This window comes from Ascaphus truei, chromosome 4 (assembly GCF_040206685.1).
Source record: "Ascaphus truei isolate aAscTru1 chromosome 4, aAscTru1.hap1, whole genome shotgun sequence".
In the NCBI taxonomy this organism is placed as follows: Eukaryota; Metazoa; Chordata; class Amphibia; order Anura; family Ascaphidae; genus Ascaphus; species Ascaphus truei.
In genome coordinates, this window is record NC_134486.1 from 358,406,100 (window position 1) to 358,413,003 (window position 6,904).

A 6,904-nucleotide genomic window follows, 5' to 3' on the forward strand; every position below is an offset into this window, starting at 1 on the left:
ATCTTAGCCAAAAGGCCGAGAAACGATCACAGCTGTTTTGACTTTTGGGGTCTCATGAATGTGAGGATGGTTGTGCTGGTTTTGCAATTTGAAGCTTGGATAGATATCCACCACACATTAGTTAAGTTGTGGTGGGTAAAAAAAAGTGACAAAAAACCCTCCACTGTAAAGCATATAGCAAATGGAAATATCACTGTGTGCTCATTTGCATGTCTTAGACAGGTCTGCAACCCTGCCTTTCACCATTATCACCCAGCATACAGTGCTTCTACTATGCAGCAAGGGATTCTGGGAAATGACATGCAAATGAGCACACAGTGCCACCTTTTGCTTTAAATCCACTTTGACATGGACACCTATAAGCTTATGCTTGCTTCATTTTATATATACATACTGAGTTAAGTTATGGTGAGTGAAAAAAGTGACAAAAACCCTCCACAGCAAAGCAAATATGCAAATGTAAATACAACTGTATGCTCATCTGCATGTCTTAGGCAGGTCTGCAACCCCGCCGTTCACCATTATCACCCAGCACTTCCACTGCAGCAAGGGATTCTGGGAAATGACATGCAAATGTGCACACAGTGCCACTTTTTGCTTCAAAAACCATTTTTAACATGTTTCCCTATAGGCTTAAGCTTGCTGCATGGTCACAGCTTTGAGCACAGCCAGGGTTGAGGTGCATAGCCAGAAAACCCACCCACAGACAGCTTTTTTTTTTTTTTTTTTCTTGTAGCCCGGGCGGTGAAAAAAAGTGATCCAAATCAGAATCCGTGCTCATGGTCAAGTGAGACCAGGTGCGCAAAACTTGTGACTAAGTCAGCTCCGTAGAGTAGGCCAGTCCATGCCAGTGACAGTCCTCTTCAGCCGAAGCCAAGAGTCCTGTTGTTACAGCGACGTCTTCGTCCGGAGACTCCGACGTCCATCTCGTTCCCTCCCCGTGCAGTAGGCGCGGCAGGAGGGTCCAAGTCTTTAGGGTGTTCGGCTGACGCCTACTAACCCACCGCAATCTTCCCCCGAAGGGATGGCGATCACTAGCCAGCACTCAGTCTTTACTCTCCGAAGAAAGGGGTGACGATAACCCAACACCAACGAAACATCAAAAATCCATAGTGCAAGTGCTCCTGTGCGCTCTGTGATGCAGTGCAGGAAGTGCTCTGACAGATTACACAAAAAGGTGTGCACGAGTGCACGCCCAGCCCCATGCAAGGCCAGGCGGTGACAAAAATAATGGCTTGTCCCCTCAGCGGAAGGCAATAAGGGGGGCCAAGTGCGGGAAAAATAGGGGTGCAAATAATCAGTGCTCGTGCCAAGTGCTCTTGAAGTGGAGGTTGCAAATCCTCAACCCGAAGGTGCAGCAAGTGGTACTGCCCCAGGTTAACCACTCCTGGGGTGCAGAGAAAATAAGCCCGGGCTACTTTGCATCCGCAGTCTCAGGCCATGACCAGAGGACCAGGTGTAGTCTGGAGAATCTGTCCTTCACAGGACAGACACTACACTTGATCTTAGCCAAAAGGCCGAGAAGCGATGTTTCAACCTTAATGGGTCTCATCAGTGTGGTGTTGGTTAACTGGGTATGCACAGAAGCTAAAGGATGGAGTTTACCATACTGAGTTAAGTTATGGTGAGTAAAAAAAGTGACAAAAACCCTCCACAGCAAAGCAAATATGCAATTGTAAATACAACTGTATGCTCAACTGCATGTCTTAGGCAGGTCTGCAACCCCGCCTTTCACCATTATCACCCAGCACTTCCACTGCAGCAAGGGATTCTGGGAAATGACATGCAAATGAGCACATAGTGCCACTTTTTGTTTCAAAAACCATTTTTAACATGGTTCCCTATAGGCTTAAGCTTGCTGCATGGTCACAGCTTTGAGCACAACCAGGGTATATATATACATATATATACATAGTATAATATGGTATAGTCTCAAGTGTTTGGATCCAACTATAACATGTTGCCACACTTCTCCTGAACTAAAATGGCTACTGGAACTCTGGTTTTGCACATTTGTATAGGTACATTTATGTAAGGTATATTTAGATATTTTTACAAATGCCTTGTGATTTTCCAACATAAAGGCTATTTTCAAGAAACTCATTTACAGCTGTAAGAGACATTGCTGATGAGAAGCTTGCGATACAAAATGAGTTTTACTACAGCTTAGGAGACACCATGCCACAGATCATAACTTGTCAGTGCAGAGATGTACAAACAGCAGTCTCAACATGCACTAAACTTATCACTGACCTTACTTCCTGCCTACTTGAAACCTAACCTCAGCCCAGACATGTTCACTATAGCATCAAATAACCTCCTGCTACATTGTACACTGTGTGCATTGTACAATTTGTTCAAAAACGTATTAATTGGTCACATTATCATTATACCATCTGAGGCTTTTGTAATTGAAGGTAGATGCCATATTTGACTGCAAGGGAGCGGTTATTCCTGTGATGTTTGTTAAAAGCAAGGTGGCCAAGGTTGGAAAAACAGTAGAATAGCATGTTAGCAAGTAATTAAAATGTTGATGACGGCATGATCAGTAACTACAGAATATTAATTGGATTAATAATATTAAAAGGTTGTAGGTACAATAAATGCAGAGCACAGCGAAAACATAGCTAGAATAAGCCAAAAAACATGGAGAATCCAGGGCAACTCAAATATAGGGATCAATTTACTGCAAACTCAGCAACAGATGAACAAAACGAAAAGCATCTAGGCGTTTCGTGCCTGACCACTTAATCAAGGTGTAAGGTGCAACAAACAGCATACATTTTTATACATACCAATTCGCGCCATTTAAATACTGAGGATGACGTCATCGGTGTGCGACCCCAAAGTGAGTCGCGCTGACGCGAAGTATATCCTCATTGGCTGAAAAAGTCAGGTGGTAAAAATATTCAATAAAACAAATTTTAATCAGCTAAAAAAAAACAATGAACAACAATAATAACAAAACATATAAAAACAAGTGTAACGCCTGCATAAAAATTATACAAATCCCTCTCAAATCACCAAGAAAAGACATTGGCTAATACCCTAATGCAGTATCTTCCTACAGTATATGGAGGTAAATACATTTAAGGCATGGAACCCCCACTGTCTCCGGTGCTGCTGACATCTGCTTTTTCGTCTGTGGCTATAGAGACAGTAAATCTCGCTATATCTGTAGGTGGTTCATAAAATGATACTATTTTACTTAGAGGTGGTGCTATGTTACAAGCAAAGTAAGCACGTGCTTAGGGAATTCATATCTTGAAGTCTATCCTCTCCTTTCTCAGAGGGCCTGAGTTTTAATACTATACCCCGGTAGGTCCAATTTTACATAAAAGGAGGCATACAAAAGATCCTCAGTAAGTACAGTACTATTCCAGAGACACAATTACAAGAGCGGGCATATGAGCCAGAAAATATTATTCTGCTTATGGGTGCCAACAAAGCTACAACCTCCATTTGCCCATTTTAGTAAAACTTTGAATATTTTAAGTGTTTTTTTCTACTATAATGAAGATAAAGAGAAAAATAAAGATTATAAATATTTGATTGAAGAAGACAAAATAAAGTCCAAAACAAAGCAACTAGATCACAACAGAGAAACCAAGGAACGCATAGTGTAGGGATGCGAGTTGACATTTGTTAAGGCTGGATCCAAGACAAACTATTAAAAAAAAGAAAGATAAAGCTAGGAAAGGAACTTAGAATAAAGCAGATGCAATACAAAAAGATCTGGTAAAGACAAAAGAAAAAAAAGGTCTATCTGGCCAAATATTGTCAGGTTTATATATATATACAGTACTTAATAAGCAAGTCATAAACGTTAGACAATCCTAAGCAGAGGTATTTGTATGCTTTTCTTTTTACAATTATTTTGTTGCCTGTATACTTCTACAAAATATGTGTCAGTAGGGGATAGATCTTAGCACCAGGTACACACACTAATACCAGCAGAGTATAAACCCTCGTTAGGATTGCCTTGGTTGTAGCATTCACTTAGCCACAGCAATAATTACCCATGAAAACACAATAACAAATATACAGTATGCATTACTTAATTGTTAAAGATTTTTTATGGTGAATCCCAGAAAATGCCCCAACCATGACTATTTTGTTTCATTTGTCGATTTCAATTCCAAGTCTCTTTATCTTGTTAAGTGTAACGAGTGTCTCCTTTTTTACTTTGTCAGTGTGGGTTGCCCAATGCTCGGTTTTTATTAGGCCACAACTTTTTTTTTAGCAGATTATGCACAACCCTGTCCTGAATTTGGTTCAACTGTTTATCTACATCAATGTTGTTTTCTGTATATTTCTATGCAATGTGTGACTTTACCTTGTAAAAAGAAATATCATAAGTATCAATATTTTGATTCACAAGGAGATAGATGCTACCACCTGCTGCACACAGCAATAATATCAGTCAGTGTACAATATAAAACTCTGGTAAGGATTGCCTTAGTAGTATAACTTGCTTAGTAATAACACTAAAAAAACACTAAAACCATGCTACTGTAAATATATTTTATATTACATTTCTCAAAATATACACTATCCATGCTTATATTGGTATAGTTTAAAATAAGGTATCTATTGTATCACAGAGGATGTAAGTGAATGAAAGTAATGAGATTAGATTTTTTACAAATAGACACAGGCTATTTTTTTCATCGGAATAGGTTCCGCAGCGGATCAGCTGGTTCCTTTGGTCCACAGATTTCAGTGGATCAATCTCAATGAGGGCGATTTACTTTTTGCAGATTTTTTATTATTTTTGCCAATACACTCTGCGGATTCCGTAATGCATTGACTGCTCAATCTGCGCTCTGGATTCTACAAATAAATCTGTTGACAGATTTTTAAGTATACGCCAACGAGTTGCTGAATCCACGGATTGGATTCTACAAATCCATCAACGGATTGTGTCCAATGGCAGTTTTTGCTGGAATTCACGTGGATTAAAACCGACCAAATCCGTTTGCAGATTTAACACTGCAAAATGGATTTTTGGCGGAAACTGCGTCAAAATCCGGGAAATGGATTTAGGTGGATTTGCCCATCTTGACTTACCGAATCTTAGGCTAATAACGTTATTTAGAGACATACAAGCAATGGGGGGAGCGGTGGGATTAGAAAAACATTTAAGAATTAAAAACAGTAAAATACAATAAAATTATTGTGGTTATAACAATATTGCTGGGGGTTGGTGAAAATATTAAATACACTTACACGTCAAATGAGTCACAGTCATTACCAGCGAAAGGTCAGATATAAAGTAAAATGAGGTTAAAAAAAAAATGACATCGATATTCAGACCATTCGCTACTAAAAAACGCAATTTGAAAATCCAAAAAACTCTTGTTGGGAAAGGTTCTTGAGTATAAATGGGCAAAACTGTAAAAATTAGTTTTGAGGAATTTCCCAAGCTTTCCATTCGAAATCTGTTACACGGTGTAAAATCTGTCAACAGATTTTTCTAGTTTAATGTATGCGGATTAATCAAAAAACGCCATTGCATACAATCTGTTTACATATTTGTAAACTCAAATCCGTGGATTCCTTAATACGTTGGAGGATTTTGGCATGGAATCCTCGGATTCAGCAATCCTTTGGAGGATTTTTAAAATCCTTCAACGGATTGCGGGATCTGTAGATTGGATTTTCAATGATAAAAGAAATCAAGAAAAGGCAAATAGCCCTTTTTAAGAATGATTTGTGGATATCTGCAGACCAAAGGAATCAAATCAATCTGAGGCGGACCCAAATCCGCAAAAACATTTGACCATCTCTAGTCTATTTTTCTCTCCAGCAAGGATGCACCTGATCAATGCACCACCAAATTTAACCCTTACGGTTAGAATTCTAAAAAATAGAAAGTCAAGGAACCGTATTGAACATATTCACCAAAACAGTAAGTGCCATTGTAGTGCGATATTGCATGTGTAGCTATTAAAAAAGCTCAGATAAAAAGCATGGGGGGGCAAGGGGGGGCACTTGCCCCCCCCCCCCTTGATCCTCGGCGGCCAACAGCGGGGGACAGAGGGCACTGGCGTGACAGGATTTAGCGCGCTCACGATGTGCAAGGAAGCGCGCGCGTATCTTCCCTGCTTCCCCCCCCCCCACCTGGGGCTCCCCCCCCCACCTGGGACCCCCCCCCTTCCTCCCCCCGAGCCCGCTCACAGCTGCTCGCGGCACTTCCTGTGCCTGCTGCTAGTGAGCGCGTGACTGTCCGTGACGCAGAATCTTCCCGCCTCTACTGGTGGCTGCGCAGTGTCCCCCTTTCTTCCCCAGGTCTCCGTGGTTGCCCACCCGCCCAGGGTGATAGTAGGTAGGTGCAGGGGTGCGGCCGCCAGGGGGGGGGGGGTTTGCCTCCTGTCCTGGTGCTCCCTCCTGCCCTGGTGCTCCGCTCCCTCCTGTCCTGGTGCTCCCATCCCCCGTCCCCTTGTTGTGGAAGATGAGCGCGGGGGGCGGGTAGTGGTGATGCACTTCTGGCTGGTCGGATCGCCGGCCTTCCCCCCCCTCCCGTTCCCAGGCACTTACATCCGGCGCTGCATCTCTTGCTCCACTTTGTGTGTGTGTGTGTGTGTGTGTCTGTCTGAGGCGTGTGTGTCTGAGGCTGTGTGTGTGTGTGTCTGAGGCTGTGTGTGTGTGTGTCTGTCTGAGGCATGTGTGTGTGTGTATGTGTGTGTGTTTCTGAAGCTGTGTGTGTGTGTGTCTGAGGCTGTGTGTGTGTGTGTGTGTGTGTGTGTGTGTGTGTGTGTGTGTGTGTGTGTGTGTGTGTGTCTGAGGCTGTGTGTGTGTGTGTGTCTGAGGCTGTATGTGTGTGTGTGTGTGTGTGTGTGTGTGTGTGTGTGTGTGTGTGTGTGTGTGTGTGTGTGTGTGTGTGTCTGAGGCTGTGTGTGTG

General features: G+C 42.3%; 1 pseudogene; it reads right to left on the reverse strand.

Annotated features, from left to right (window-relative positions):
• Window positions 1-1,398: 1,398 nt before the first annotated feature.
• On the reverse strand, window positions 1,399-1,529 carry LOC142494030 (U2 spliceosomal RNA; annotated as a pseudogene).
• Between the last annotated feature and the right edge of the window lie 5,375 nt (window positions 1,530-6,904).